General features: G+C 41.8%; 1 protein-coding gene and 1 pseudogene across 1 annotated transcript in view; one reads left to right on the forward strand and one right to left on the reverse strand.

Moving 5' to 3' along the window:
- Window positions 1–1,090: 1,090 nt before the first annotated feature.
- Window positions 1,091–3,168, reverse strand: LOC117511410 (annotated as a pseudogene).
- A 12,756-nt stretch (window positions 3,169–15,924) lies between these two features.
- Window positions 15,925–24,162, forward strand: part of arih2 (ariadne homolog 2 (Drosophila)) — a 77,380-nt gene continuing 69,142 nt past the window's right edge. The window contains exon 1 of the mRNA XM_034171750.1: window positions 15,925–16,029. The gene's annotated coding sequence lies outside the window, so the exon portion shown is untranslated. The remainder of the gene's footprint in view (window positions 16,030–24,162) is intronic.

Consider the following 24,162-nt stretch of genomic DNA (forward strand, 5'->3'; position numbering starts at 1 on the left):
GCCTGGGTTTGACACATCGAGCCTGTGAGGCAGGAAGGGTGAGGGACACATGCTGTCAGCACACATCAGAGGTGATTAATTGTTTGACTACTCCTTGATAGTAACTTGGTATTTTGTTACGCAGTATATTTGAATTGAGATGAGAATGGTGCAGCTTGCTTCTCACTGCTGTGGCGTGCGGACGAGTGGTCCTCCACCTGTTGTGAGAAGCTGCTCATTTGTATAAAGTTTAAAATACAGACCTGAATGTGTTGCTGATAGTGTGTGTCTTTTGAAGGATATTAGTTGTAACTGCTGACTTACCTCACTTCTTCTATCCTTCGCAGAGAGTCCGTTTGTCGTGTCCACCTGGGGGGTGTTTGGCGATAATAGTGAGTCCAGAAGCGCCGGGCTTCGATCCTTTTGGGCGCTGGAGAGCGTGCCAGCCTTCACTCCACCAGAACGACGCTGTTTTAGTTTTCTACACTTTATTATGCACCAGAGGGTGAATTAATAAATTGTTTTTGTTATTGGAACCGCTTTCTGGTTATTTTGGCGCTGGGTTCCGTCAGACGCAGGTCCGCTCCTCAACCCGCGTCGACACATAACAGGTGGTGGACTTCAGAAGATGAAAAACCTGTCCAAACCCAGTTACCATTAATGGAACTGAGGTGGACATTGTGGACGACTACAAGTACGTGGGGCACCCACATAGACAGCAAAGTGAACTGGACTGTAAATACAGATGTTGTGTAGAAGAAAGGTCAGAGCCGACTGTACCTCAGGAGGCTCAGATCTTTCAATGTCTGCAGAAATATGTTGCAGATGTTTTATCACTCAGTGGTCTCCAGCGTTGTCTTCTATGCTGTAGTGTGTTGGGGCAGCAGGCTGAAGGTAGAAGTTAGATATATTTATTTAAAGTATAATTTCTTTAAATCTGAACACAAGCATCACTTGTGTAACCCATTACCTGCTCAACATGGCCTTACTCTGAAACACATTTTATCACTTCTGTTTGAACAAAATCATCTCTTTTTTTCAGCAACACGTAATTTTTTTAAAACAACTCAATTTTTTTTTTCTTTTTTTGTAACAGCTCTCAATAAGTCTTCTAGGCACTTGAACATTTCGCTTTGGTCTGCCAGGTGTTTTCACTGTGCTGAACTGTTTCCACACGGCACATCAGGATCCGGTGGTCAGCTTTGTAGTGGTTCCAGGTCATTTGTGGTGTCCACGTTTTGAAGTGTACTGTCAGGCTGTTGTACAGAAGACTGGCTTGGCACTTGTGGATTGATACTGGATTGATACACGGTTTCTTCTCAGCAGTGTCTGTCTGGAACTGATACAAGCGTGGTGCTATATTTCTTTCCACTAATCCTTATGTTCCAGATGCCAAGCAGATGACCTGGAATTCTGACAGGTTCTCCTGGCTTTAAGTTGCACAGTGGGGATGTGATGGTCTAGTGGTTAAGCGTTGAGCTTCAGATCAGAGGATCCTCTGTTCAAACCCTGGCCTGACCGGAAAATCACTTTGGGCATCGGTGTGTGAATGGGTGAATGTGAGGCATAATTGTAAAGCGCTTTGAGCGTCTGGATAAATAAACAGATGTAAAACCAGAGCCATTTCCTCCTCCAAAGGCATGGAAGATGAGGAAACCTTGTAGTGATGTGCACTGGTCAGACTGCAGCACAAAAAACAGAAAGAGAAAAGTGAAAATGATGAGGCTCAAAATTTTGAGCTTCAATTTTGACTGTTCAGTTCCTTTGAGGAGGTCAGCAAACCAGTTTATGGAACCTATTCAGAACCAGGTCAATGACACCTTTACCAAGGTTGGAGTACCAGCAGGCATAGTTGTTGGAAGCATCTTCCTTTGCAGTGATCAGCAGATGGGGATGGAACAGCTCTTGGTAGCTACCTGTACCTGTATCTGCATTCACATATACAAGATACAATTTGGTCTACCAATCTTTACAGCAGACCTGGGTTTGATTCCTGGTCACACTACCTGCCTGTATCCTTGGACAAGACAGTTTATCTTCATTGTCCTGATCCATTAAGTAGTAATTGGCTACCAGCCTTGGCTGGGGTAGTAACCTGCAATAGATCTGCATTATGCTCGGAATCTGGGATAAACATAAGCACCAATAGGATTTAAGCGCCTGTATAAGACTTATGTACCTCTTTTTTCATTTAGGCCTTTTCCACCATTGAGAAATGGGCTATGTTCAGGTTTTTGCGCTACATTTTGAGCTGTTCGGGTCATTTTGACAAAAAATAAACCAGCTCTTAACCTGAACACCATGGAGCAGGTGGCACGGTCGATGGCTGACTTGCCAATATGTAGACCTGAGTTGAAATCCCGCCCATACTACCTGTTTGTGTCCTTGGAGAAGACACTTATTCTGCATGGCCCTTTCTGCCCAACAATGGATCCTGACTTTGGATGCGTCAGACTGGTGAGCCGTCCAGGGGCGTCATAGACTCTCATCCACTTCACATGACAGAATCCGGAGATTAAACACCAGCACCAACGGGCTTCAGGGCCTTGACACGACTCATTTCTTCTATCCTGAACAACTGGCCGATTGTGTGAAGCTGGAACCAAAACAGCTGGGTTTCAGTGTTCACCGTGATTCTCCTTTGATGACGTCCTTCATTACAATGGCTCTACTCAAAACTGCTGGAAATGCAGACCAGTTCACTGGATGGAACCAGGATTTAAATAAACCCAGAATGACACCGGTTGGTTGATTCTGTTGGTGGAAAAGGCCTGAATATCTTCTAACGGCGAAATAAACCCCAAACGAGGAGGTGTGCAGCTAACTACCATGACAGCATTATCACTCACGTTGTAAAGACAACGTTTGGTATTTTGTGATGAAAATTTGACACCCTGAAGATAGAGACATTACTGCATGCTTTGAAAGTCCAGCCATGAACCTGCAGGCTTATGAACTTGAACTGCTATTGTGAGTTTTCCCAATGACTGTGGGCTCCAGGTCCACAAAGACAGCTCTGGGAACATGAATGCCAGCTTCAGTGTCACAGAAGAAGGTCAAGGAGCTGTCTCCTTCTGTGAAGGTCTCATTGCTGAGCATCTGACTGTCTACCTCAATGCCATGTTCCAAGCAGTACAACTCCTAGCATGCATTGTCCATCTGAACTCCTGCTTGGCCGATGTGGATGGATCATTCTGGATTCACTGGAAGCTTTCATAGTGGCACCTCAACCAGTTAATAACTAGTACTCTTTGATTCTAATTAACTAGCTTGGACAAAACAAATGTAACCACAGAGTCCATTTTGGAAATCGCTACATCCAAGACAGGTGTATGGACCTGCCTTCAGTCTTGGATGGCAGATTTAGTGAGTTTCACGAACTCAAATACTGTCTGAATTTTAACTTTGAAATAAATAAGTCAAATTCTATAGCCGCACTGGTCTTTAATATTAAATGAATCTGATTTTCCTTTTTTGGTCCACAGAGAGCACAGGTTTGATTTTTTACTAGTAGTGGGAATAAGAATGGGGGGCAGACCGGTTGGATTTGTACCACTTGCATATGGGATGCTGGATCTGATTTGTATCTGATCTCTGGCAATGTGTCTGCTGTGAAGATGGTCAAATTTAACACAGATCACTCCCAAAGGTGAAGCTGAAACATAAATTTTGACCTGTCTCATTTGTTCTGGGTCCCCACAGTGGATCTGATATCAATCAATCAATCAATCAACTTTTTTTTTATATAGCGCCAAATCACAACAAACAGTTGCCCCAAGGCGCTTTATATTGTAAGGCAAGGCCATACAATAATTATGAAAAACCCCAACGGTCAAAACGACCCCCTGTGAGCAAGCACTTGGCAACAGTGGGAAGGAAAAACTCCCTCTTAACAGGAAGAAACCTCCAGCAGAACCAGGCTCAGGGAGGGGCAGTCTTCTGCTGAGACTGGTTGGGGCTGAGGGAAAGAACCAGGAAAAAGACATGCTGTGGAGGGGAGCAGAGATCGATCACTAATGATTAAATGCAGAGTGGTGCATACAGAGCAAAAAGAGAAAGAAACAGTGCATCATGGGAACCCCCCCCACAGTCTACGTCTAAAGCAGCATAACCAAGGGATAGTCCAGGGTCACCCGATCCAGCCCTAACTATAAGCCTTAGCGAAAAGGAAAGTTTTAAGCCTAATCTTAAAAGTAGAGAGGGTATCTGTCTCCCTGATCTGAATTGGGAGCTGGTTCCACAGGAGAGGAGCCTGAAAGCTGAAGGCTCTGCCTCCCATTCTACTCTTACAAACCCTAGGAACTACAAGTAAGCCTGCAGTCTGAGAGCGAAGCGCTCTATTAGGGTGATATGGTACTATGAGGTCCCTAAGATAAGATGGGACCTGATTATTCAAAACCTTATAAGTAAGAAGAAGAATTTTAAATTCTATTCTAGAATTAACAGGAAGCCAATGAAGAGAGGCCAACACGGGTGAGATATGCTCTCTCTCCTGCTAGTCCCCGTCAGTACTCTAGCTGCAGCATTTTGAATTAACTGAAGGCTTTTTAGGGAACTTTTAGGACAACCTGATAATAAAGAATTACAATAGTCCAGCCTAGAGGAAATAAATGCATGAATTAGTTTTTCAGCATCACTCTGAGACAAGACCTTTCTGATTTTAGAGATATTGCGTAAATGCAAAAAGGCAGTCCTACATATTTGTTTAATATGCGCTTTGAATGACATATCCTGATCAAAAATGACTCCAAGATTTCTCACAGTATTACTAGAGGTCAGGGAAATGCCATCCAGAGTAAAGATCTGGTTAGACACCATGCTTCTAAGATTTGTGGGGCCAAGTACAATAACTTCAGTTTTATCTGAGTTTAAAAGCAGGAAATTAGAGGTCATCCATGTCTTTATGTCTGTAAGACAATCCTGCAGTTTAGCTAATTGGTGTGTGTCCTCTGGCTTCATGGATAGATAAAGCTGGGTATCATCTGCGTAACAATGAAAATTTAAGCAATACCGTCTAATAATACTGCCTAAGGGAAGCATGTATAAAGTGAATAAAATTGGTCCTAGCACAGAACCTTGTGGAACTCCATAATTAACTTTAGTCTGTGAAGAAGATTCCCCATTTACATGAACAAACTGTAATCTATTAGACAAATATGATTCAAACCACCGCAGCGCAGTGCCTTTAATACCTATGACATGCTCTAATCTCTGTAATAAAATTTTATGGTCAACAGTATCAAAAGCAGCACTGAGGTCCAACAGAACAAGCACAGAGATAAGTCCACTGTCCGAAGCCATAAGAAGATCATTTGTAACCTTCACTAATGCTGTTTCTGTACTATGATGAATTCTAAAACCTGACTGAACCTCTTCAAATAGACCATTCCTCTGCAGGTGATCAGTTAGCTGTTTTACAACTACCCTCTCAAGAATCTTTGAGAGAAAAGGAAGGTTGGAGATTGGCCTATAATTAGCTAAAATAGCTGGGTCAAGTGATGGCTTTTTAAGTAATGGTTTAATTACTGCCACCTTAAAAGCCTGTGGTACATAGCCAACTAACAAAGATAAGTTGATCATATTTAAGATTGAAGCATTAAATAATGGTAGGACTTCCTTGAGCAGCCTGGTAGGAATGGGGTCTAATAAACATGTTGATGGTTTGGATGAAGTAACTAATGAAAATAACTCAGACAGAACAATCGGAGAGAAAGAGTCTAACCAAATACCGGCATCACTGAAAGCAGCCAAAGATAACGATACATCTTTGGGATGGTTATGAGTAATTTTTTCTCTAATAGTCAAAATTTTGTTAGCAAAGAAAGTCATGAAGTCATTACTAGTTAAAGTTAATGGAATACTCAGCTCAATAGAGCTCTGACTCTTTGTCAGCCTGGCTACAGTGCTGAAAAGAAACCTGGGGTTGTTCTTATTTTCTTCAATTAGTGATGAGTAGAAAGATGTCCTAGCTTTACGGAGGGCTTTTTTATAGAGCAACAAACTGTTTTTCCAGGCTAAGTGAAGATCTTCTAAATTAGTGAGACGCCATTTCCTCTCCAACTTACGGGTTATCTGCTTTAAGCTACGAGTTTGTGAGTTATACCACGGAGTCAGACACTTCTGATTTAAAGCTCTCTTTTTCAGAGGAGCTACAGCATCCAAAGTTGTCTTCAATGAGGATGTAAAACTATTGACGAGATACTCTAACTCCCTTACAGAGTTTAGGTAGCTACTCTGCTCTGTGTTGGTATATGACAATAGAGAACATAAAGAAGGAATCATATCGTTAAACCTAGTTACAGCGCTTTCTGAAAGACTTCTAGTGTAATGAAACTTATTCCCCACTGCAGGGTAGTCCATCAGGGTAAATGTAAATGTTATTAAAAAATGATCAGACAGAAGGGAGTTTTCAGGGAATACTGTTAAGTCTTCTATTTCCATACCATAAGTCAAAACAAGATCTAAGATATGATTAAAGTGGTGGGTGGACTCATTTACTTTTTGAGCAAAGCCAATAGAGTCTAATAATAGATTAAATGCAGTGTTGAGGCTGTCATTCTCAGCATCTGTGTGGATGTTAAAATCGCCCACTATAATTATCTTATCTGAGCTAAGCACTAAGTCAGACAGAAGGTCTGAAAATTCACAGAGAAACTCACAGTAACGACCAGGTGGACGATAGATAATAACAAATAAAACTGGTTTTTGGGACTTCCAATTTGGATGGAAAAGACTAAGAGACAAGCTTTCAAATGAATTAAAGCTCTGTCTGGGTTTTTGATTAATTAATAAGCTGGAATGGAAGATTGCTGCTAATCCTCCGCCTCGGCCCGTGCTACGAGCGTTCTGGCAGTTAGTGTGACTCGGGGGTGTTGACTCATTTAAACTAACATATTCATCCTGCTGTAACCAGGTTACTGTTAGGCAGAATAAATCAATACGTTGATCAATTATTATATCATTTACCAACAGGGACTTAGAAGAGAGAGACCTAATGTTTAATAGACCACATTTAACTGTTTTAGTCTGTGGTGCAATTGAAGGTGCTATATTATTTTTTCTTTTTGAATTTTTTTGCTTAAATAGATTTTTGCTGGTTATTGGTAGTCTGGAAGCAGGCACCGTCTCTACGGGGATGGGGTAATAGGGGGATGGCAGGGGGAGAGAAGCTGCAGAGAGGTGTATAAGACCACAGCTCTGCCTCCTGGTCCCAACGCTAGACAGTCACAGTTTGGAGGATCCAAGAAAATTGGCCAGATTTCTAGAAATGAGAGCTGCTCCATCTAAAGTTGGATGGATGCCGTCTCTTCTAACAAGAACAGGTTTTCCCCAGAAGCTTTGCCAATTATCAATGAAGCCCACCTCATTTTTTGGACACCACTCAGACAGCCAGCAATTCAAGGAGAACATGCGGCTAAACATGTCACTCCCGGTCTGATTGGGGAGGGGCCCAGAGAAAACAACAGAGTCCGACATTGTTTTTGCAAAGTTACACACCGATTTAATGTTATATGGAAACACATGTTGATTTGGTACAAATGTTCTGCCTTTTCTGAAGCAATGTTAAATGTACAAAGAAACTGAGATGACAAAAGTAATTCAGGTCACTTCAGCTATTAATTTTAATGTACCCAGATATCTCATTTAACCCATCATCTTATCATTACACTTTCTTCATTCTAACTATACTTTTGCTAATCAGAACTTGAAATCTCTAAATTGCCAGACATTAAGCTATAGAAATCATAGGTGCTAATTAATAATTATTATAGATTATATTATACAAATAATGAATGTTTATGAGTTCAGTGGTACAGATGTTTCATGAGGTGAAAGCTGGAACATACCTTTCAACGAGGCAAATATTCGTTCCATTGAAAGAATGTAAAAACATTCATTATTTGTTTTATATAACGGCTAAAATAGATCTTTGTCATTTGACATTTTATTAATTTATAAACAACAGAAAAGGGACTTAAATTTTGCTGTTCCACTGCTGCTAAAGTCCAAATTGTAACGTATAGTCCAGTGATGCTGTGCACTGACTTCGGACTTCCAAAAAAAAAAAAAAAAAAGACTTTGTGTAGTTCCTCAGTCCAGCCAAAAATCACGTCATTGTTTCATCTGAACAACTCTTCATGCATCCAGACGGCTGACAGCGGAGTGGATTGTGTGTGTGTGTGTGTGTGTTATTAGCAGCATCAGTTAGCTCAATCAAATCATTGTGTTGTTTTCCCCCGCGCACACACATGCAACCGGGTCAGCGCTTTTGCGCATGTACTGCCAAAAAAAAAAAAGACTGTGCACATCCTCAGTGCAGCGAAAAAAAAAGTCATGTCAGAAATGAGTCCAGCTTTTCATTCCAACTTCCTACCAACAGTCTCCAGACAGCACAGTGGACTTGTTTTGTGTATGTGTGTGTTACAAGAATTAGTAGCGTCAGTTAGCTGAATCAAATCATGTCTCGACAGTCGTCGTCCGCCGCACGTGTGCACACACACACACACACACACGCAACCTGGTGAGCGCTTGTGCGTGCGTGTACAACCAAAAAAACACTGTGTACATCCTCAGTGCAGCAAAAAAATAATCACATCAGAAATTAGCCACTTCAGCATCTCCGGCATGTGCGGGCTGATGGGAAGGCATCGGTACAAACAAATGCACGTGCTTGACGCGTAATCAATGTAATATCGCTCACTGCATGTGTTAAATGGCATTTCTCATCAAAAGTAAGCATAATAAATGTTTCCCAGTACATTGGACTGTGTTGTCTTGTAGTGTTTTATATCATTTGTGTCGTGGCTTTGTTTGTCCCGATACCGGAAGTGCGCGCATGCGTGCTTGTAATGCTGAAGTGGCTTATTAGTCCAGCTTTTCTTTCCAACTTCCTGCCAACAGCCTCAAGACAGCACAGTGGATTTGTTTTGTTTGTGCGTGCGCTATTACTTGTGTATGCACAAGGACGTGCACGTGCGTGCGTGTGTGTGCAGAGTGCAATGGTCCCAAATGCATGGAACCAAATTTGCACTCTAAATGCAATGCAACACAAATGTGATGAATTAATCCATGTCATGTGACATACAAAGCACCAATCAAATGACAAGGATCCACTTAGCCATTATACAATAATACATCATTGCTTGTCACCATTGTTTGTAATTTCAGAAATGTAAAAATTCAAATACCCATCAGGTCCTAAAATGGGGTGTAATTGTAATAAAAATAGCATTGCAGAAACACTGTATGCAATCTGGAAAGTACGGAACTTCCCGTTCTCTGAACAGAAGCCTCAGGATCCTCTTACACAATATGAAAGTCATGAAAAGCACATTCCACTCTTCTGCAGAAGACAGTTTTGAGACATTAACAGGTAAATTTGATCTTTTTGGAAAAGTGTGGTGGAAATGTGGTATGAGGTGTGGTGGCTTTGTGCACCACGCATGGACGCACGCACACACACACACAAATTTGTATAATGGGAATCGTACATAATCTGGTGTAAAATGGAATAATTGGTCTCAATTGTATGTAATCCACATACAATTAGATAACATAGTCAGTAATAGTAAGAACTGTGATTACATATGGCTTTAAAAAATTCTGTCCCATTTTCCTTAATTTTGAAATTGTTGCCAAAAATCGGAAATGAAAGAATAATGATAACAGCAGCAACAGCAGTAATAATTATAATTAGGACTGCAAGCAGTCATATACGGTCCTCGTTCCGCGCGACCACCTACCCAGGCCAGTGGGTGCCATTGTGACCACATGTGGGCATGTGCATGTAGGGGCAACCACTCATCACACAGTTAAAATTTTAAACAAATCACACAAATCCAAAAAATCCCTATGGGGAGGGGTTTTTGAAAGTTCAAGGGGGCGCTATTGAGGCATTTTGCCCCGCCCATGGGTGACGCCCCTATGAATTGTAAGAGGTTGTCGTGCTCGACCTGTGTATCAATTTTCATGATGATGTGACAAAACTAAAGCCGTCAAAATGAAGAACGTAATTTCATGGTGAATGTGCAATATTCGGCACACCGCCACACGGATGCCGTTACTCGTAACTTCACGGTGTTCATTGCCTACGTTCACCACTTTGTTCTGCATGTTTTAGAAGTGGAATGAAGTTGATTGGGTTAAGTATGTGACATCAGGACCTCTTAAAGTAAAAATAGGACATTTCCCGCCACCACCGGGGGCGTTATGGCGCAGGTGGCAACTTAAGATATGTAGACATTCAGGGCGGAGCCTTTATCATGTCCAGCAAGTTTGAAGGATCTACGATTAAGTATGTGGGCGTGACAGCCGTTCGAAGTGAAGTGGCGTGCTCCGAAAAGCTCGCCAAAGTTTGACGACCCCTAGCCGCTACGTCTTTTGACTTAATTTTTTTGAAAATTTCTAGGGGGTGCTATTTCGCGATTTTTCTGCGACCATGTGCGACGCCCCAAAAATATCGAATTTCGGATCCGGCCGGACGACTTTGGAAAGTTTGGTGAGTTTTTGAGCATGGGAAGAGGCCGAAATTTCGATTTCAAAAGTGGCAAGAATACTAATAATAACTAGGACTGCAAGCAGTCATATACGGGCCCTCGTTCCGCGCAACTGCCTACCCAGGCCACTGGGTGCCCATGTGACCACATGTGGGCATGTGCATGCAGGGGCAACCACTCATCACACAATTAAAATTTTAAACAAATCACACAATGCATCAAGGAGTTATGACATGTTGATTGTTCATCCACTAGGGGGCGCTCAATGTACAAACAGAGGGGCTGGGTGTGTTCAGGGGCCAACCGTCATCATACATGTGAAGTTTCAAGTCAATCAGGCAAAGCATGAAGGAGTTATCATGACTTGATGTTCCATGGCAAAGGGTCAAAATGGCGGCACCATAGCGGCCACACCCTTCAACATAGAGAAAAGCTTTCGATAACTTTTGGTCAGTATCATGTTTGGATGCTGTCAAAGAAATTTGAAGTGCATTCGACAAAATCCCTAGGAGGAGGTCGTTCAAATACAACATGTGGAAATCACGCCAAAATGACAAGAAAATTCCAAATGGCCGACTTCCTGTTTTTAGTAGACCCATGGTGCAAGAGACATCTATGCAAGTCACACATTTGTACCAATTTTCATCTCCCTACTCCAAAAAAACCCCTATGGGGATGGGTTTTGAAAGTTACAAGGGGGCGCTATTGAGGCATTTTGCCCCGCCCATGGGCGACGGCCCTATGAATTGTAAGAGGTTGTCGTGCTTGACCTGTGTATCAATTTTCATGATGATATGACAAAATTAAAGCCGTCAAAAGGAAGAACGTAATTTCATGGCGAATGGGCAATATTCGGCACGCCGCCACACGGACGGCATTACTCGTAACTTCACGGCGTTCATCGCCTATGTTCACCAATTTGTTCTGCATGTTTTAGAAGTGAAATGAAGTTGATTGGGTTAATTATGTGACATCAGGACCCAGGGCCGCTGCTAAGGTTTTGGAGGCCCTAAGCATAACTGGTCAGGGAGCGCCCCCCCCCCACCCCCACCCCCCTGTAAAACACTTCATTATATTATGTTATCTAGTATCTGGTGTATTCCATAATGATAGGAAAACTACATGAAACCATTATATTATATTAAATTATGGACACATAGAAAAATACCTAAATATTAAAATGCTCAATACTACACATCAAGCAAAACAGTGGTGGCATTGTGAAACCATACACAACCACAACAAATGCTAACGTTTACCAGCAGGTGTCACCCTTTCCTTACCCTAAGGGGGAATGGAGCACTCTACAGTACCCCCACCAACTAAACTGCATTTCTTTTCCAGCATTCTGCTGACTGCACGCAAGCATGCATGTCTATTTTAAGCAGTGGATACGTAATTTACATACATATGCCTTAAAGTTCTGAAATTATTCTCACTATTCTTGGTATATTTATCAGCCTGTCAAATTTATAGTTGCTATCTGATCATGTTGTCAGGCAGAATAGATTTGGACCTAAGTAGTGCACTGACGGTTAATTAGGACTTTGCTGACTTACAAAGCACTCAAAATCTTCAAACTACATTGCCCAACTATTTGCAAACATGCCACATGCCTTGTAATATCCAGATTCGTTTAGCGTTTAAAGCTACATCAAATCAGCAAAGCCAACGCAACCCTAGCACCACTGAACATTAAGTAATCAAAACAATTTAAACCTTTAACATGTACTTACCAGCAAGGGATGCACGGGCATCAACTTTTTTGTTTCTTTTTCCTCCGTTTTTCAGCTCCAGACTCCTGCTGTCGCTTCATTGTTTAATTGTGGCATAGTGGCAACTTGTCGTCTCATGTCAGAATCGAATGTAGGCTAGCAGTGCTACTTCAGTTAGGCGCAGGGTTGCCAGATTGGGGTGTTTTTCCCATCCAATTGGTTTATTTAGGGTAAAAATATGGCACTGGTCCTGGATGAGTTTTTTGTGTAGAATTACCTCACACATTTTAAAACCCACTTCAAATTGCGCAGGATTTAGTGCCTCCTTGCATTTTTGAGCATTTATTGGACTGGAAATTGTCAGATCTGGCAACCCTGGTTAGGTGACACAGCTAACAGAGAAAGACGCAAACTGGGCTGTACCATTTCAGGGAATCGGGGCGGGGGTGGATGGGGGCTTTATATTAGGCAAAAAAAAAAAAACTGTTAATTTGCCCCAATTAAGTAATGGGGCAAATTACTACACAATGTTTAAAGACAAAAACATGGGCCTATTTATAAATAATTCATATTGATTTTGAAATGTAATAATGTAATAATTTCAACACATTTTTCAGTCAATTGGAGGCCCTGCAAACTAGTGCAACATGGTTGGTGCCCCACGCAGGCTGCGTAGTCTGCTTATGCCAAACGGCAGCGCTGTCAGGACCTCTTAAAGTAAAAATAGGACATTTCCCGCCACCACCGGGGGGCGCAATGGCGGAGGTGGGAAATTAATATATGTAGACGTTCAGGGCAGAGCCCTCATCATGTCCAGCAAGTTTGAAGGATCTACGATGAAGTATTTGGGCGTGACAGCCGTTCGAAGTGAAATGGTGTGCTCCGAAAAGCTCGCCAAAGTTTGATGACCCCGAGCAGCCACGCCTTTTGACCTAATTAGAATCTTTTGATAACTTTTGATCACTATTGTGTCGTGATGATGTTGACCAAATTTGAAGACGATCGGATGAAATCCCTAGGACGAGTTTGTTCAAATGTAAGTAGTGGAAATGGCCAAAAATGGCAAAAATTAGCTCAAAATCGAAACTTAAAATCAAAATGGCCAACTTCCTGTCGATATTTCACCAAGACAGTAAGAAACTTTTTTGAGCGTCCTCGCATGGTAAATATGTGTACAGAATTGCGTGAGGCTGCGATGAAAAAAACGCAATGCGGAGGGGTTTTTGAAAATTTCTAGGGGGCGCTATTTCGCGATTTCACTGCGACCATGTGCGACACCCCCAAAATATCGAATTTCGGATCCGGCCGGATGACTTTGCAAAGTGTGGTGAGTTTTTGAGCACGGGAACAGGCCTAAATTTCAATTTCAAGAGTGAGAATAATAAAAATAATAATAACTAGGACTGCAAGCAGTCATATACAGGCCCTTGTTCTGCGCAACCGCCTACCCAGGCCAGTGGGAGCCCTTGTGACCACATGTGGGCATGTGCATGCAGGGGCAACCACTCATCACACAGTTAACATTTTAAACAAATCACACAATTCATCAAGGGGTTATGACATGTTGATTGTTCATCCACTAGGGGGCGCTCAGTGTACAAACAGAGGGGCTGGGTGTGTTCAGGGGCCAACCGTGATTATACATGTGAAGTTTCAAGTCAATCAGGCAAAGCATGAAGGAGTTATCATGACTTGATGTTCCATGGCAAAGGGTCAAAATGGCGGCACCATAGCGGCCACACCCTTCAACATAGAGAAAAGCTTTCGATAACTTTTGGTCAGTATCATGTTTGGATGCTGTCAAAGAAATTTGTAGTGCATTGGACAAAATCCCTAGGAGGAGTTCGTTCAAATACAACATGTGGAAATCATTTCAAAATGAGAAGAAAATTCCAAATGGCCGACTTCCTGTTTGGAGTAGACTCATGGTGCAAGAGACGTTTTTGTACGTCTATGCAAGTCACATGTGTACCAATTTTCATCTCCCTACACCAAAAAAACCCCTATGTGGAGGGGTTTTTGAAATTTTCAAGGGGGTGCTATTGAGGCACTTTGCCCCGCCCATGGGCGAGGCCCCTATGAATTGTAAGAGGTTCTCGTGCTTGACCTGTGTGTCAATTTTCATAATGATATGACAAAATTAAAGCCGTCAAAAGGAAGAACGTAATTTCATGGCGAATGGGCAATATTCGGCATGCCGCCACACGGATGCCGTTACTCATAACTTCACGGCAATCATCGTCTACGGTCACCAAGTTGTTCTGCATGTTTTAGAAGTGGAAGGAAGTTGATGGGGTTAAATATGTGACTTCAGTACCTGTTTAAGTATAATGTTCATATGGCGAAGGGTCAAAATGGCGGCACCATAGCGGTCACACCCTTTGACATACAGAAAAGCTTTCGATAGCTTTTGGTCAGTATCGTCTCTGGGTGATCTGGAAGAAATTTGAAGTGCATTGCACAAAATCCCTAGGAGGAGTTCGTTCAAATACAACGTGGAAATCACGCCAAAATGAGAAGAAAATTCAAAATGGCCGACTTCCTGTTTGGAGTAGACCCGTGGTGCAAGAGACTTTTTTGTACGTCTATGCAAGTCACGCATGTGTACCAATTTTCATCTCCCTACTCCAAAAAACCCCCTATGGGGAGGGGTTTTGGAAGTTTGAAGGGGGCACTATTGAGGCATTTTTCCCCGCCCATGGGCGACGCCCCTATGAATTGTAAGAGGTTGTCGTGCTCGACCTGTGTGTCAATTTTCATGATGATGTGACAAAACTAAAGCCGTCAAAAGGAAGAACGTAATTTCATGGCGAATGGGCAACATTCGGTACGCCGCCACACGGATGCCGTTACTGCATGTTTTAAAAGTAGAATGAAGTTGATTGGGTTAAGTATGTGACATCAGCACCTCTTAAAGTAAAAATAGGACATTTCCCGCCACCACCGGGGGGCGCTATGGCGCAGGTGGGAACTTAAGATATGTAGACGTTCAGGGTGGAGCCCTCATCATGTCCAGCAAGTTTGAAGGATCTACGATGAAGTATGTGGGCGTGACAGCCGTTCGAAGTGAAATGGCGTGCTCCGAAAAGCTCGCCAAAGTTTGACGACCCCTAGCAGCCACGCCTTTTGACTTAATTAGAATCTTTTGATAACTTTTGATCACCATTGTGTTGTGATGATTTTGACCAAATTTTAAGTCGATCGGATGAAATCCCTAGCACGAGTTCGTTCAAATGTAATTAGTGGAAATGGCCAAAAATGGCAAAAATTTGCTCAAAATCGAAACTTAAAATCAAAATGGCCGACTTCCTGTCGATATTTCACCATGACAGTAAGAGACTTTTTCGTGCGTTCTGGCATGGTAAATATGTGTACCGAATTTCGTGAGGCTATAACGAAAAAAGCCCAATGCGGAGGGGCTTTTGAAAATTTCTAGGGGGCGCTATTTCGCGATTTTTGTGCGACCATGTGCGAGGCCCCCAAAATATCGAATTTCGGATCCGGCCGGACGACTTTGGAAAGTTTGGTGAGTTTTTGAGCATGGGAAGAGGCCGAAATTTCGATTTCAAGAGTGAGAATAATAATAATAATAATAATAATAATAATAATAATAAACAGCGCAATTACAATAGGGTCCTCGTAGGACGTTGCCTACTCGGGCCCTAATAAAAATATATAAATTGATAAATAGTTATTTATTGTTGGTTTATTTTGGAACTGTTTCCCGCGGAGGCGGATGTGACGTCACTGATAAGCAGCTCTGTGAAGCTTGTGTCTACAAACATCCGAGCAGAAAGTAAAATCGCACGTTGGTGACTGAACCCACGTCGCTCTCACCGGTAAGAACAGTCCTGTCGAACTGATGAAAAAAAACGTAGCGGTTGTTTCAGTGTGCCTTTTTATTTTTTGTTTTGTTTTGCTTTGCTGTTTTTTTTCTGTTGAGCTCCACCGGGCCTTGTTTACATCTCAGTCCTCGGATTGAAGTGACTCAAAGCTCAAGCGGCTGGGGACAAGGTGGCTAACTTGGTTAGCGTTAGTTTTGGTCTTCCAAATTAATGTTAGAAGGGAAATTACTTTTTATTTAACGTTCTTCTTAAAGCATCACACATTTTAAGTCGTTATGAAGGCGTACCTATCTGCTGCCGTTACTTTACTGCTTAAAATGACTAAACACGCTCGTCTGGAAGCTAGTTGGTTAACGGTAAGTTAGCCAGCGTGTCTGTGCAGTGGACGTGACCGCTGTTTGTGCACTCAAGCCGGACTTAAACGCCCTAGTGTCTCCACCTCAGTTTAAAGCCCGAGTCCTGTTCTTTTCTTCCCCCCAAGAGGTGGCGGTGCTTCTCTCCGTGTGATACATTAGCCTAGGAAGATGTGTGTCACCCTCTTTAGTGGTTATTTTTAGCCTGAACCGGAATGCGAGCGTTCGTCTGGCACCGGGGAAAGCTGGCAGGCTTCCCCGGCTAACTTTGTTTTCGTTCCAGGTGGATATTTGCAAAGTAGCATTTGAACACCGTTGCCAGCAACCCAGTCAGTGGTCCTGATCCGATGTCTCTGTCCAGATGACATGAGGCCTGTTTACCAGAGTGTCTTCGTCTTTGTGCTGTGAAAAAGTATCCATGCAGCATCTATCCATTTGAGGTTTTATTTAATAATAAATAACCAATAGAAATGTAACAACTGAAGTGGAATTACTAGCCTCTTTACTTAGGTGAAAAGAAACTTGCTCAGACACCTCCAGGCTGTCGGACTCAGAAGAGAAGGACAACCTTTTTCCCCAGGACTGTCCAGCTTCTTAATGCCTTGTTCACACGGACGACACGCAAGCGACGGTTGCGACAGGTTGCCATGTAATCCCTATGGAAGGACGTGTTGTGGCACCACAAAAGTTCAAGCCACGCAATGCGACGCGATGGACGTGAATTAAGCGATTTTGAGCGATTGTTGCGATATCGCGTTGCCATCCTCCCCAAGATGAAAAATCTGAACTTTTTCGTTTTGTCGTGTCGCGATGACCGATCAGGGACTGGATATGTAGTGACATGGAGATGTCTGGAGTTTATACTTGATGTGGACATGTCCTGTCTCTGGCAGCCAGCCTGTGAGCAGGACTTATGCCCCGTTTGTCCTTTATTTCACAATTATGACAGAGATTGAGGGGAGAGGGAGCAGCAGCACGAGCAGCCGTTTTTTTTTTTTTCCCCCACATGCACGCGTGAAGGAATCGTCCGTGAAGATTATTTTATTTATTAACTACACAGATGTATAATAAAACAAATGGTGACTGCTTTATAACACAGTTATGACAGAGTTTGAGGGGAGAGCGAGCAGCAGCACTGCAGCAGCAGCAGCCAGTTTTTTTTCTTCACGTGCGTGTGCGAACGAATTGTCTGTGAAGATAATTTTATTAACTACACAGATGTATAATAAAACAAATGGTGACTGGTTTATAACACAGTTATGACAGAGTTGGAGGGGAGAGTGAGCAGCAGCACCGCAGGTTTTTTTTTTTTTTTTTTTTTTTAATTGTTCACATGTGAGTGTGCGAGCGGGACAGGAGGTCCTCAAACTGGGTCCTGGAGAGGCGGAAGTAGCGCTGAAAGCAGTCGTCATCCAGACGCAGCTCCTGCAGCAAATGATGAATTTGTGGCGTTGTGTGGCGTCCGGTGTAAATGCGGCTCAAGCAGAGCGACACACTGGGTGATGGTAGCGCGTCCATCACCAGGCGAGGGATACAAATTTGTGACGTCGTGTGACGTGCGGTTTGAATGCGGCTTAATGCTGAACTTTAATCCCCTCATGGCTTGAAACAGATGTTTGAAGCACATTTTAATATTTAAAAGCACTTTATCAAACAGCACTTACAACTTTTTTGGTTGTTGCATGTGGTTGCACGGTCTGTGTATTGTGTGTATGTAATTTTTTTAATTTTTTTTAAAGTCTTCCAAGCTACTGTTGTGCCTTTTTAAAATTGCCCCTTGGGGTTAAATAAAGTGATTTGATTGATTGGAAAAAAAGTGTTGCGGAAAAGATTGAGTGTATTTTTGTACCACATCATCTTCACACCATGATCAGATGTTTGTGGAAAGTTGTCCACACTTATCATATAACTGCAGATTATGGGTGCTGGTGATAAATGGGTATGTGTATGTAGCTGTGTTAATTATGTCATAGGGTTAGGGTTCATACTCTAACCATTCATACGTGATAAGTATGATGATTTCAAGCTGTGACCTATTGCAGAGTGCAGCACTGTGGTGTAAGTGATAAAGCATCAGACGGCTGAGCCCAAATCCCTGGAACCCGGTCATGTTAAGCATTTTATCTTTTTTCTACTCCAAGTGTAAAATGCATATATGGCAATCATTATAACCATAACTACAAATATTTTGGAACCAGAGAGGGTGTTTACGATTGTCACTAAAATACATAGTTTTGGCCTGACCGTCGGATAGAAAACAGGCGTAAAGGCATGTAGCACCATAATCACGTCACCTAGATTGACTAACTAGAATTGCTCAATAAAAATAGGGTTGCATATATGGCTACATATGGATGGCTACTGCTTAGTTGGAACAGATTGACATATGGGGTCTTCCAGATTGTCCCAGAACTGACAGGTGATGTTTATGATGGAAGTAGGGATAATTAAAGATGTAGTACATGACTTGTTTCTTGTGTTATGCTGAATTGAGATTTCAGTGGATGAAAGTGTCTCTGTATTCAGTTTGATGTTGATTACTGCTGTCCAAATGACATGTCTGATAAGTCTCATTACTAGCATGGTCGCGATGGTGTCACAACACTGACATCAGCAAAACATTCACCCATACGCTGCTATGCAGTACAGCTGAAATATGGATTCATCTGTGACGTAATCTGCTCTCCGGCGACCTTCAGAGGTGGACTTTCGCCCACTTTGTTAACTGCATCAGCCTGGAAGTGATTCAATCACAGGAGCTCAGAGGGTTTATTTTAAAAATGTTACAGTACATTGATTCAGAGTCATATAGAACCCAGCAGGCTCTTGTGAAAGGCTTGGAGTTCATTTGTGCCAAGTTGGCGCTCCATTTAAAGGTTGGAGGAAGTAAGTGACCTGTAGAAAGTGGGTCATAAGAACCATGGCTGCTGCTGGATTGAACACTTCATGATGTGAGATAAATGAACCTTATAAGTGTATTAGCACAATCAATTAAAAGGTTTCTGAGATGGGGTTGATTAACTCTGGATGGCATATAAACCATTCATGGAGTGTTTAACCAGTGGCTCCACTAATGTATATTTTTAATTTATTTCACCTGAACCTTTCAAGTGGTCAAACACAAGTACAAGACCTTATGCATCAGATGCCAAGAGATAAAGTGTTTGTAAACCAAAGATCCTTGTCCACACCATAGCTGGGGACTCGGGAGGAAAAAGCAAAGTAAACTAGAACACCGCACTTCTAGCGCAAACCTCCAGCAACACTAGTTTCCAATTCCACAAAATTTTACCTTGGAAAAGACTTTCAAGGTCAAAGTCCTGTTAGAAGTGGCTTTTCATAAGCTAAATTAGATGTGATCAAATGTCAGGAGTATGTATTTAGTTCATGCACTTGAATCAGAGTTGTTTTTTTGTGTGTGTGTGTGTGTGTGGTGGTGTCAGGTTTTTCTTTTTTCTCAACTTTTTTGGTTTCTGAGTTTGTCAGAAAATTTTCACCGAACATAGGACGGAGGAGGGATTTCTTTCACCAAAACATCAAATCTAGGCTTACATATCAGATGTAGGGCTGTCCCAAACGATTATTTTTTAAGCGATTAATCTAGCGATTATTTTATCGATGCATTGATTAATCTAACGATTCATTTTTCGATTCGATTTGGTTTCGATTAACGATTATTTCACCATTACTTCACTAATATAACCATTTATACATATTGATTTAAATGTCTGAATGAAAAAACACATTCCTTAACATTGCAATGCATGTTTATTGCTCTTAAACTCAAAATTCCAACATAAAATTCAAGTAGGAATATATAAGTGCAAAGTTATGTATTCTGTGTCTGAGGTAGCATTCAATATAAAAAAAAAAAAGAGGTAACTCTGAATACAAACTCTAAGCTTATACAGTGTTTTTCCAACAACAACAAAAAAAATCCAAATAGCAGCAGTGGGAGCCAGCAATTCCTCACTGTGACCTTTCTGAACCAACAGACATGAACATGTTGAAAACATAGGCTTAGTTTACAGAAAATAATGCATCTTAATTGTTCATTCAGATGAAAACACTTTATAGTAATACACTCTGCCACTGACCTTTTTTTCTTAAACTCAAAATTCCAAAACACAATTCAAGTATCAGTCAAGTGCAAAATAACACACTCTGATGGCAAGCATTCAATACAAAATACAAAATAAAAAGGTCATAATACTTAGAGAAATTGAAAGAATAGCCTACAGTAACTAATGTAAATTATGGGGCTTTAGGTTAATACAGAAAAGTGAATTAAAAGTTTCAGCTGGCAGCCCCACCATTTCCTCAAAAAACAGAGTTTAACATTTTTGTTATTAGGTCTAGCCTACTGAAAAAAGTGCATCTTCATTCACACATGCAAATAAATTACACTCTGCCACTTTCCTTTCACCTTAAGAATAGTGTGTGTGTGTGTGTTATGTGCGTGTGTGTCTATCAAGACAAGATGCAGTCATACATTGGAGTGGAGGAATGTGAGCATTTCAACATGCTCTGGAGTTAGGCTTGCCCTTTTTTTGGTAACAATGTTTCCAGCAACTGAAAAAAGCCTTTCAGATGGCGTTGATGTGGCAGGTATAGACAGGTAAGATTTGGCTACAGCAGCCAGGGCAGGGAACCTTGTGGTGTTATCCTTCCACCATTGAAGAGGGTTGTTATCCCTTGGGATAGGGTTTTCCCCAAAATATACAAGCACCTCTTTCCTCACCAGGTCGCTGTCTCCATTGTCATCCTGGTCCATGTTTTCTTTATCGCCATCTTCCTCCTCAGAGTCTACGCCCAACAAAGAGGAGGACCTCTGTTTTGGTGGGGAGCGTGCTGAGGCTTCCTGCCCCTCAGCTGCCTGTTGTAACAATCTCTGCCTCTTTCTGGTGTCAAGTGCAACAATCTGTATTCTAACTTGTAGTTTGAGTGCATCATCTCCTGAAAGGAATTTCAGTTTCCGAAAACGGGGATCAAGGGCAGCTGCAATGAGGGACACATTTTCCCCGTCCTCTTGAAATGCAGCCACATCCTGCCACCTTGACATTATCTCCTCTTCTGCTCTGGTCTGGAAAAAGGTCAGGGCAGCAGAATCAAATGTTTTATTTTGAGTGGATTTCAGGAGACCCTTCAGCAGGGGTGGGAGAACAGAGGCTGTTACATATGATTGACCACTAAGGAGAACCGTGGCTTGCTCATAGGGCTTGAGCACCTCTTCCAGTTCCTGTAGAATGATCCACTGTTCATTTTTCAGGTCCAGATAATGTTTGCTGCGCTGGGTGATTTCTGTATCAGATAAAGTGGCAACCACTGGCCATCGCTGTTCTAACAGACGCTCTGTCATGTAATATGTGCTGTTCCACCTTACTACAACATCGTGTGTCAGCTTATGGTCTGCTGTTCCCTTTTGTTTTTGTTTTAACTTAGTGGTAGCTGGCTCACTTTTTTTTATGTTTAACAAGGCACCGAGCTGCTGACAATGCCTTATCAATTGCAGGATGTTCCATGGCATGGCTGACTACGAGTTGAAGGGTATGCCCCGCACACCGATGCGATACCACCCCAAATTTCTCCTCTAGGATTCTGAGGGCTGCCACAATGTTGCGTGCATTGTCATGCACCACGCAAGAACATTCTGAAATGAAATGTCAAATTTTTCGAGCCAGGAGGCAGTATTTTCTGCCGTGTGGCACTCTTCAACTGGCAAAGTTGTTAAATTGAAGGAGACGAGGTCCCAGTTGTCATCAATAAAATGACAGGTTACCCCTAGGTAGGCCTCTGTGACCAAACTCGTCCAGGCATCAGTGCTAAGATTTTGGATGTGGTCATTTTGTTTGTTTTTAAGTTTCTCCAGTGAAGACTCATATTGCTTCTCCATCATATCAATGAAATAGCTCCTAGAAGGCAGAGTGTAACCTTCTTGAAAGGTCTTCAACATTTCTTTGAATCCCTCCCCTTCAACAATAGCAATTGGCCTCATGTCTTTCACTATCATTGATAAGATGCTCTTGGTAAGTATGGCGGCCTCCTGGGGCGTGCAAGGAGTCGTCTTTTTCCTGAGAAAGTAATCCTCCACTGTATTCTTCTTATCCCTAAAAACAGAAATCACACACAGAGATACATTTAAAGAAATACAATAAACCAACAAAAAAGAATATTATTTCTCCATGTATTTACCTAAGCCTACTGGCTATGTCCAGTCTAACCAACAAGTAACGTTAGGTTAATCAAATGTTGGTTTTATGTTTTCTGTGGTGTTTCTATTCAGGTTCTTCTTGTCTCTTTCTCTAAAATTGTATATAAGTATATATTGTATATAATAATCATTAGATTCTTAATATATAAACAAAAATAAATTTAAAAAATATTACAATTTGAAAACAAATGCACCCGAATGTAATAACAGCTGCAACTGCTTAATGCTAACTTTTAACATTGAAAATGCCATAGACATGCTAACGCTTTAGCATCGCTCCCATTTTTAAGTTATAAAATACATCCATCAACTGTTTCAGAAGACCATAACAAGTCGGTTTAACATAAAAAAGGTAAATAACTCTCTCAGACGTATGCTCTTTAGGGTTTTAGCGGGGGAAAATTAAGCGAAAGAAAGAATAAACGAAGCAATGATCGAAGCACTGTTCATCAATCTGCGAACCACTGCTTCGATTGGTTCAAGGTTCAAAGCAAAGCTGTGCTGCAGAAAAGTTGATTATGGACCCGCTGCAGGGTCTGTAATAAATAAATAATAAATCAATATCAATATAATAATCAAACACCCCCCAAAATAACGGCCACTCTGAAGGACCGATAACAGAATCATTAAGCAAAAAGCTTATTGATGTTGGTGGATCGAATCATTTCTTAACGATACCTGAAATGAACCGGTTCTCGATACCCATCCCTAAGCGTAACGTTATCATTTCAGACATTCAGTAAATGACTACATTACACATTTACACAGAAAATCAACAGTAGCCTAAAACACTAGGTGTAGACAACGTATTGTAGTGTAAAATGGTGGATTGGAAACAAACTTACGGTGTTTTCTCATCATCTGCACGAAATGCTCCCGGATGGCGCCTCTTCAAGTGCTGGTGCATTGCTGTCGTGCTTGAATGATATGCCATTTGTGCCTTGCATAGACGACAAATTACAGAAGAATCACTTCCTCCTTTGAAATGGAAGTATTCCCATACTATAGACGAACGGGTACGTGCTTTGCTTTTTAGAAACTCAGAAGAGCCACTTGCTGCACTGCTACCATGACTCTGGGGCCGCCATCTTTGTTGTTGATCCGCCGATGCGTCGGCATGCAAATTTTGCGTCGGCGTTTTTTTTTTTTTTTGCGTCGACTTCACCCCACCTCTAATCAGATGTACCTTCTGGCAAATTGTAGCTGAAGTTTCAGGTCGTCTTTTTAATAAAATCCTCCTCTACACCACTTCATCATGAAGCTGTATAACTGGGGATACAAAATGCAAAATATGCACTATGCACAATTTCTCCAATCACAGGCAGAGAAGCCTATAACTTCTTCTGGGTTGTCTGGATGTCTTGGTGTCTTTCCTTACTCTTCTCCTTCTTGCACAGTCACTCAGTTTTTGAGAACTGTCTCCTCCACACAGATTTACCACAGAGTGCAATACTGTTTGTATTTCTTCATAACTGATGTAAATAAAGTTCCAGACATTTAGTGACTTGGAAATGTTCATGTATCTATCCCCTGACTTGTCTGAAGAAAACTGGCAATTAAACT

The sequence above is a fragment of the Thalassophryne amazonica genome, chromosome 6 (assembly GCF_902500255.1).
Source record: "Thalassophryne amazonica chromosome 6, fThaAma1.1, whole genome shotgun sequence".
NCBI lineage: Eukaryota > Metazoa > Chordata > Actinopteri > Batrachoidiformes > Batrachoididae > Thalassophryne > Thalassophryne amazonica.